This window comes from Gavialis gangeticus, unplaced genomic scaffold (assembly GCF_001723915.1).
Source record: "Gavialis gangeticus isolate Ggan-Ray unplaced genomic scaffold, GavGan_comp1, whole genome shotgun sequence".
Lineage (NCBI taxonomy): Eukaryota > Metazoa > Chordata > Crocodylia > Gavialidae > Gavialis > Gavialis gangeticus.
Window position 1 is genome coordinate 33,388,370 of NW_017728994.1, and position 9,204 is coordinate 33,397,573.

The 9,204-nt window shown below is 46.9% G+C and overlaps 1 protein-coding gene across 5 annotated transcripts in view; it reads left to right on the top strand.

The window, feature by feature from the left end:
* The window catches only part of MAPK8 (mitogen-activated protein kinase 8), a 171,243-nt gene that overhangs the window by 64,491 nt on the left and 97,548 nt on the right, over positions 1 to 9,204 (top strand). For 4 of the 5 annotated variants that reach the window (XM_019502545.1, XM_019502548.1, XM_019502544.1 and 1 more), the window contains one exon: positions 6,737 to 6,830. The exons of the other annotated variant lie outside the window; for it this stretch is intronic. The gene's annotated coding sequence lies outside the window, so the exon portion shown is untranslated. The remainder of the gene's footprint in view (positions 1 to 6,736; positions 6,831 to 9,204) is intronic. 5 annotated transcript variants of the gene reach the window in all.

Sequence of the window (9,204 nt, forward strand, 5' to 3'; positions counted from 1 at the left end):
GCACACAAATCAGGAGGAGTGCACGTCCCCCCATGCACCCCTCCCTAGGAGTGCCACTCCCCGCCACCCCCTGGATGAGCTGCCCATGGCTCTTGTTCGCTGGCTGGACCCTGTGGTTGTGCATTCCTGCCCCAGCCCTGGGCCCCATGTACTGCCCCGGCTGGGCACTGCCCCTAGGCACAGCACCTTCCCTCCCCATGGGGGCTTCTATCTACCCCTCCCCACCCCCACTCACCCATAGACTTACCTGTGGGCAGCTGCAGTAGCTACTCTCCACCAGGCTGCCTGGCTGTCATGTGCATGTGTGCACATGCATGTAGTGCCCCCTGCCTGACTGCCCTCCTCCCATGCCCCCTAGCCTCAAGCAGCCCCTTGCAGGCTGTAACTCTGCTAGCCTGAAAGGAGAAACCTGCAGTTTCCCCCCCGTTTTTCTCATTTAAAGAAGAAAATCTGCACTGTTCTCCTTTAAAGGAAAAATATGCGCTTTTCTCCTTCAAAGTGGAAAATCTGCTTTTTTTCCACGGGGAATGGAAAACCTGGATCCCTGATCATTAGGCAGAAAGCTCAAGTCTGGTGTCTCTGGTTTTAACTTTGTGAAATGCTGCTTGTTCCATGCATGGGCCTAACTTGCCAGAGGGGCACTTCAGGATCTCGGTGTGTGGTTGCAAAGATGGTGTAAAGAAGGTATAAACGTTAGACACTGGGGAATGTTTTGGGGGCAAGGGGAACATCTGCACACAAGGGATAGACTTCGCTATAATCAAAATGGATTCCATACTTTAGGCGTGTGAAAGGGAATGTATTTATGATTCGGGCCAATTGTACTTAGAGGTAAGAGAAAGTTGGCTGTAGCTGAGGAATGCAGGAGTGTGGGACATTGCTTGTAGGTGGTGGTAATACAACAGGAAAGTGTGGAAAGCAAATTGCAGCGTAACTAGACCAGATACAAGGCAAGGACACACATGAACTCTCTAAAATCAGCAGGTTGTCTGATTTAAGGAATTAAAAGCAGGCCCTTGTTAAAACCCTGTCAGATATGCTTTTAAAAATGTTTACGTTTGGAAGAGCAAAAGTAAGTGATTTTTTGGGGACAAAGACTGTGGTGTGTTGGCAGTTACAGAAAACTGGCAAAATGGCAAAAGCAATGAATCTGTTTTACCTAGTTATAAACTATATGGAAAAGGCAGACTAGGCTCAACAGATATGGATATTTTATAAAATATTCTACAAACTGTAGTGGGATAAAAACTGAGTGGAAATTTCTAGTCCCTTGATCCCAGTTGTCTTTACTGCTTGGTGCAGGGGGCTGGACCTGATGATCTTCCGAGGTCCCTTTCAGCTTTACTGTCTATGAATCTGTGACCAAAAACTGATCTGTTTTCTGTAGATAATAAGAATATGCAGTTATTGCAATTAACAGATATTATGGAAGGGATGTGAAGTCCCATATTTAAGGACACGAGCTGAGTTTGATTATCCATCAGGCTGAGACCTGCTCTGAGTGAAAGGGTATACTACCTTTTGCCCTCTGAAGGAGCTGGTACTGACCCCTGTTAGGCATAGGGTCTGGGATTGGATGGCCCTTGGGCTGAGAGGTCTGGTAATTCCTGTGTCTGTGATCAATAATAAAATAGTGGCTTTGCAAACTGAGATAAAGATAATTGTATTTAATATCTGAGGGTTTAAAATATTTTTCATCCTTCTATTCTTCCATGCACAGTATTACAAACTGGCTAGGTAGGCATAAGAACTGACATTTACTAGGTCAGACCATTGGTCCACCTTGCCCAGTATCCTGTCACACAGTGGCACAGAGGGGATGTTGAAAGGGGGAAAGAACTGGGTATGACCAGGATTTTTTCCACGGTTTCTTTCTCAGCCTCCAGGATTTAAAGTCTTGGAAGTTCTGATTCTGAGGTTGTATCCCTAATTCGCCTGCTCAGTAGCTACTGATTCTTCTTTCCTCCAAGATTTGTCCAGCCCTTTTTGCACCTGGCTAAACTGCCAGCTTCCACAAAATCCTGTGGCAGTGAGTTCCACACTTCCATTACATGCTGTGTGCAAAAGAATCACCTTTTATTAATTTAAACTTACTAGTTTCATTTTGTGACCCCTAATTCTTGTATTGTGAGAGACAGTAAGTAATACATTTCTATTTACCTTCTTTTCACCATATAGTATTTTGTAAACACTTATTTCCCTGCTCAAGTGTTGTGTTTCTAAACTGAATAGGCCTAGCCTCTTTAGTCTCTCTCATATGGAAGCTCCTTGATACCACTAATCATCCTTGCTACCCTTCTTGGTACCTTCTCTAGTTCTTCTATATCCTTTTTGAGGTGTGGGGACTAGAACTGTGCAAAGTATTTGAGGTGTGGACCATGGATTTGTAAGAGGGCATAATGATAGTTTCCATTTTGTTTACAATTCTCTTCTTCATAATCCCTACCATTTTGTTTGCCTTTTTATGGCTGCTGAGCACCAGGGATTCTGGTTTTCTCTTGTTTTAAAAATCACAAAGTCTCTGATTAAAACCCCTAATTAAACTCCACAATTAAAACCCCTAAACTTCACAATTAAAATGTAATACCACCATATAGGTATCAATTGAACACAATGATTTATTGATATATTTACAATTTTAAAGCAGTTTGGAAGCCTACCAGTGCCTCAGTCACTATAATAAAATACAGTCTAAGTCCCTCTACATTTTGGTATTTGATTTTGGGTTTCTTATCATGGAAAGTCAGACAACCCCCTGCCCCCTTTGCTCACCAGGGTGCAGGTCCAGGCCCCTCACTCCGAAGCCACATCCCCCAGGCACTGCTGGTGCCTCTCCCCACCAATAGCCCCTTACCCCTGCAATCCTGCCAGATGGGACTGCCAGGGTCTTGGGTCCTCAGTCCCCTGCCCCCACTGCAGCAACGTCTGAACCCTGGCTGCTGCCTGTGGGAGGTGGTGTCTGCAACAGCAAAGCAGAGCATGGACCCGGTTCCCCCTGTTCCGTGGGTGGCACAGCCAGAACGGAGCCCATGTGGGGTGCAGGCAGGAGCGGGCTGCCTGCTGTAGGCTTGGACTCCCCACCCTGCTGCCCTCCCCCTGGGGCCTCTGCAGCCCAGTGGGCGGGACCTGGCATGGCAGGACAGAGTGGGGCCAGGTGGGAAAACTCATTGCTGCCACTGGGAGCTCCTTGCTGCCATGGCGATGTGCCCCTTGCCCACACAGCAGCAGTGAAGGGCACAGCTCTGTGTCATTACCCCTGCTGCTTCTGGGTGGGCAGGAGGGTGTTTTGCTACAGCAGAGCAGGGCAGTGACAAGGAGCTTCCCTGCCTGGCTCCACTCTGTCCTGCTGTGCCAGGTCCTGCCTGCTGGGCTGTGGAGACCCCAAGGGGAGGGCAGCAGGGCAGGGAGCCTGAGCCTGCAGCGGGCAGCCTGCCCCCACCCCACGCACAAATCTGGGGGCCACCTGCCCCTGCCCCCTGCTGGGGACCTGTGGCCACATTCAGGCCCCAAGCCCCATGAACTGCCCTGGCTGGGCAGATGCCCCAGTCCTGCCCTTCTTATGCAGGGTCTTAATCCCTCCTTCCCAGGCTCCAGGCTTACCTGCGGGAGCTACTGTCCAGGCTGCCTGGCTGCCATTCACATGTGTGAGAGTACATGTGGTGCCTCCTGCCTGACTGCCCTTCTCCTGCTCCCCCCAGCCCCTTGCAGGCTGGAACTCTGCCAGCCTGCAGAGAGCTCTTTGCAAAAGTGGAAAATCCGCGTTTCTCCGTTAAAAGGAAAAATTCACATTTTTTTTGGTTAAAAGGAAAAATCCTTGTTTTTTTCTCCGTTTTTCTGTGGGAAACTGAAAACTTGGATCCCTGCTGAGCCATTAAGCTGATGTTTCTAGTGAACTGTCCACAGTGATTCCCAGCTCACTTTCCTGTGTGGTAACAGCTGTTGTAGGTCCCATCATTGTGTAGGTATAATTTGAACTGGTGGTGTAGGTATATTTTTGCCTGTCTGGATCACTTTACACTTATCTAGGTTTGCATTTCATCTGCCATTGAGTTGCCCATTGGCTCAGTAGTGCCAGATCCTTCTGTACTTCTTCACAGTCCACCTTGGTCTTCATCACTTGGTTTACCACATCTTTCACCTGTCGCCTTCTTGCTTTTTTTGGTCCTCCACAGCTGAAAGAGGTATACTGGGGTACATGAGCCACTGCTTTAGTCCAATAGAATCAGTCCTGTATTGCATTAGTTGTCACTGCTTAACAGAGAGAGAATACTTAACCATGGATTTCATTTAGTCTCTCTCTTTCTTGTATCAGATAAGTGGTAAACAGAAGTTAAAATCCTGTACCAAAACACTGTATGGTTTGTTATAAAATGCTATAAGACTAAAGACTGTTCATTCTGAATTTACTCTATCTTGTGCCAGCATAAACTTGTACACAGCTGTCTTTTGGCAAAGTCTGTCTTAGGGGAAGGTGCGGCAGAAAGCAGCCACAACTTTTCCTTCTCTAGTTATTTGTAGAAGTGCACTGATACATTGGTCTATATCATATCAGTACCAAGAGAAGGAAAATTGACATGATCAGTAATTGGCTTTTTTTTGGCTGATGTGGCTGATAATGTCACCGATAAATGCCGTGTACATGTGCGCAGGTACAGCATGCACATGGCTAGGAATGCAGCCCAGCAACTTGGAGAGGAGCATCTGGCCAGTAAGTCTGTTTGGGGAAGGGTGGGTAGGGGTAGGGAGGAGGGAGGGAGTGTGGAGGGGGCAGATCGAGGCCCCCACAGTGAGGGGGAAAGTGGGGCTGGGAGTGGGGCAGGGGCAAGCGCTGCCTAGCTGGGGCGGGGCAGGGCACGTGATGGAGTCATGGCTCATCCATGGGGTGGGGGGAGTGGGTAGCTCCCACTGTTGCACGCACCCCCAGGGGAGGCATGTGTCCCCTGCATCTGTGTGCAGGGTGAGGGCAGACTGCTACTGCAGGCTCGGGGCCAGAGACTGTGCCCAGCCTCTTTCCGGCATTGGGGCTCGACTGGGGCTGCACTTGGGGCGGGGGGGGCTACAACCAATTTTGGGGTGACTGTAGCCCCCCCATTGCTGCCCTCCTAGCACTGCTGCTGCCACCCACCCACCTGCCCTAAGCGCTACCCCAGTGCAAGCCGTCTGCCGGGAAGAGGCTGGCACAGCCCCTAGCCCCAAGCAGGCAGCCTGCCCTTGCCCTTGCACAGATCCAAGGGGCACGTGCCCCCCGTGCCTTCCCCAGGGTGCACGCAGCTGCGGGAGCTGCCCGCTCCCTGCACCACTGTGTCCCATGCCCCGTTCCGCCCTGGCTGTGCAGCGCCTGCCTCTGCCCCAGCCCCACTCCCACTCTCACAGCCTCCCTTACTGCAGGGGCCTCAGTCTGCCCCCCTGCCTCTCCCGCCCAGATAAAAAGTTAGAGTAGTCTGTTTATGTCAGAGTTGTCTGATGATAAGCAGGATATTGAATTATAACCATAAGGAAATATAATTAAACATCCTGCTTGCCATCAAAGGTGGCAGGTAAAAAGACTGCTCTAATGTTGAGCTTAATTTGCACAAAATGAACTTTTCCAACCAGGAGATCTTACTACACCTTCAACTCTCCTGTGAAATAAGAATTGTCATTTCCACGTAGGAGAAATTTTACAGTCTTTGCATTCTCCTATGCCTGAAGAAGGATAAGTGTGCCCAGAAGCTTGCTAATAACATTTTTTTTTGCAAATGTTTAGTTGCTCTAATAAAAGATATCTCCTATGTTCAGAGTTCTGATTCCATATTTGTTCTATTTTTGTGTAATCTGGCACTTATCAGTTTGGCTACATGTGGAGTTCCAGGACACTGGTACTGTGGTAATTATCCAGGCTAATAAGTATGCAGAATGCAGTTATTAATCTTATTAGAGATTTCCTTTTGCAATGTTTTAGGTATATGCATCCTCCTTCTGCTGTTGCCCTGACCCAAGTGGTTGGGGTGGTAACAAGGGGAGGGCTCTGGCAGGTAATGTTGAGCAGAAACACTCCAAGTCAGCATTTTGTTGGTAGTTGTCCTTAGCATCAACAGCCTATAGATCAGTAGTTGGTAGCATTTTTGGGCAGAGTACCAAAAATACCTACAGCCTTGACTTGTAAGATGTTGGTGTGCCAGGAGTGGATGGCAGGGGAGTTGTGAGAGCCCCGATCCTTGTTGGGACAGCTCAGCCACAGCCCCTTCCCTGCTGTCCGCCCTGAGATGCATGTGTCGAGCAATATGCCTTCACGTGCCATGCTCTGGCACCTGTGCCGAGGGGTGCCTACCCCTGCTATAGATGTTGTTACAAGGCTAATCTCAAGTGTGAAATTTGATCAATGTGGATGTTACTTTTAGGATACAGAAACGTTTCCATAAGATCCAGTGGAGTGAACTCTGTGGCATGATTAGTTTGACTTGTGGAGTGTCTTCTAGCATACTGTTTCTCAGGAATTTGTTCAACATCTTCTGTATATGATGTGAAATTAGATCTTTTTCCCTGAAGTGTAATGGGTTATTGAACTTGAAGGTTATGTTTGGTTTTATTAAAAGTAGGAAAGGGGCTGGGTTTTTTTTTAGTGGCTTATTTCTTGTAGTTTTCCCACTAACAGTTCTAATATACATGCAGTCTCAGTGCTGACATACCACTCAATATCTCTCTCTTTTTTTTTTTTTTTTTTTTTTTTTTTTTTTTTTTTTTTTTTACTCCTAAGGCTTGAAATAAAATTGGATGGTTACCAGTAGAAGACAGCCAGCTGAGAAACGCACGATTCCAAGTCTATGAAGGCCAGTTACGTTTGGAGCAAGGTACCCTTCGTTCTTGGAAGGCAGAGCTGGGAACTGGAATTTTGTAAGACTAAGAGGCAAGGATTTTTTATGGGAGGGGGTGTGATATCTTTAATTGGACAAACTGTTTAGTTGAGATAAAGTTAGGCAGGCTTTTGATTGCAAATCATTTTTCTTCAGGTCTGAGGAGGAAACCAAGCACAAGAATTTTTAGTGGGTAGAGCTGTGAAATTGGAGTGAGAAGAGATTGCCAGGGGTAGCAGACAGACAGTTAGCAGAAGAAACAAAACTTGACTACTGAAAATAGAGGAGGGTCATTATCACCTGTAGTGTGTAGGAAGAATTTCAGGAATCATGTAGGTTATTGGTTTTATGACACATTATATTACGTTTTTGTCCTTGGTTCCTCATGTCCAGCATGCTCTGTTTTGGTCTCAAGTTCACCTTTTAATGTTGTTTAGTAGATTTCCCTTGTGTATGAGGATAGTGAGGTCAGAAAGGGAGTGGCTGGTCTGTGACAAATGTGCTCTTGTGTGTGTTTCTGTCCTTTATGTTTTTTCTGAAGGAGTTCATTTTGGTGTATATTTTCTGTTTGGTTTCACCCACATAATTACAGTGAGGACATTTTGTGCTTTGGCTCAGATATATCACATGCTGGGAAAGGCACAGACTTGTTTTGGGGAGTGCTGACTGTAGTAGCAGTGGGGATGTGTTGACAGGGGTACGCATTTGTAGGGGGCTGTCTTTTTGTATTGTAGCAGGTTACTGTGGGGTAGTTAGGTCTCTCTTTCAAATATATGGTCTATGTATCCTTGTATGAAGGGAGCATAAGAAAGATATTGTAGCCGTGATGGTTCAGAACTTATGCAAGATGCAAGGATTTCTTAGGATGATATATTTTATTGGACCAACTGTTTAGTTGTGTAAAGTTAGACAAGCTTTTGAATTTGAGGCATTCTTCATCAGGTCTCTGATTCCAGGAAGCCAGGCACAGCAAGTGAAGCACAGCCTAGGGAGGGACTGAGAGAAATTCTCAGAGGTAACAGACACTTCTTTGGCAGTCCCTTTCAGTCGAGGATGATTGTTTATCTGTGAGTGTGAAGATGGCTGATGAGGCCAATCCATGGTCGTCAGACTCTTATAACTCGGGCACATGTTCCCATGCAGGGTTAGTGACTCTGGATTCTTGATTCGGTCTGCAACACGTTGTTTTTGCTGTTTGTGTTCCTCCATCTCCTGTTGTCATTGTAATGTTTCACAGTACTGAGATCCTTGCACGAGATTCTTCCTCCGTTTGGGGTGGTCCTGGGCAATAGTCTCCCATGAGTTAATGTCGATATTGCATTTTCTTTAAGTTGGCCTTGAGGATGTCCTTGAAGCGCTTTGTCTGCCCTCCTGTGGAGTGTACACCATGACTGAGCTGGGAGAATAAAGTCCCATTTTCTTATATGCCTTGGTAAAGACGTCAGTGATTGCCAAAAGATTTGATTCTGAGTGAGCACAGACTACAGCATCATCAGCGTACTGGAGCTTGATGATTGAAGTCAGGTTGTTCTTGGTTTTGGCTTGGAGTCAGCTGAGATTAAACATCTTTACCATCCATTCAGTAGTTTAGCTGCACTCTGACTGGAAGGTTGGTGGTGGTCAGATGTAGCATCGCAGGAAGGAATATCGAGAAGAGTGTTGGAGCAGTGATGGAGCCTTGCTTAACTTCTGTTTTAACCTCAAAGAGCTCTGTGATAGATATGCTGCTGAGAACCACATCTCACCTACCATCATGGAGCAGGCAGAGAATAGTAACAATTTTTGGTGGACATCCATACTTCAGAAGGATCTTCCACAGCGCTTCTCAGTTGACAGAACTGAAGGTTTTTGTGAAGTCAAGAAAACTATGTAGAGAGATTTATGTTGTTTCTGGCATTTCTCCTGCAGCTGGCAAGCTGTAAAGATCGTGTCAGTTGTGCCTCTTGGTGCCCTAAACCCATGCTGAGATTCCAGAAACAGGTCTTTAGCAAATGGAAGGAGAGGATTCAGGAAGGTTCTTGCATTGATCTTTCCTGGGGTGGACAGCAAGGTGATTCCTCTGTGATTTCTACAGTTGGACTTGTTTTCTTTTTTGAAGATTATTGCAATCGTGGCATCCCTGAGGTTATCTGGAATTTCCTCATAGAATCATAGAAGTAGGGTCAGAAGGGACCTTGTAGATCTTCAGGTCCAACCCCCCGCCTGGGTGGGAGAAAAGACTGGACTCAAATGAGTCCAGCCAGGTAGTCATCAAGCCTCTTCTTAAAGATCCCCAGGGTAGGAGCCAGCACCACTTCCCTAGGAAGTTGGTTTCAGCTCCTAGCTGCCCTAACTGTGAAGTAGTTCTTGCGGATGTCTAATCTAAACCTAC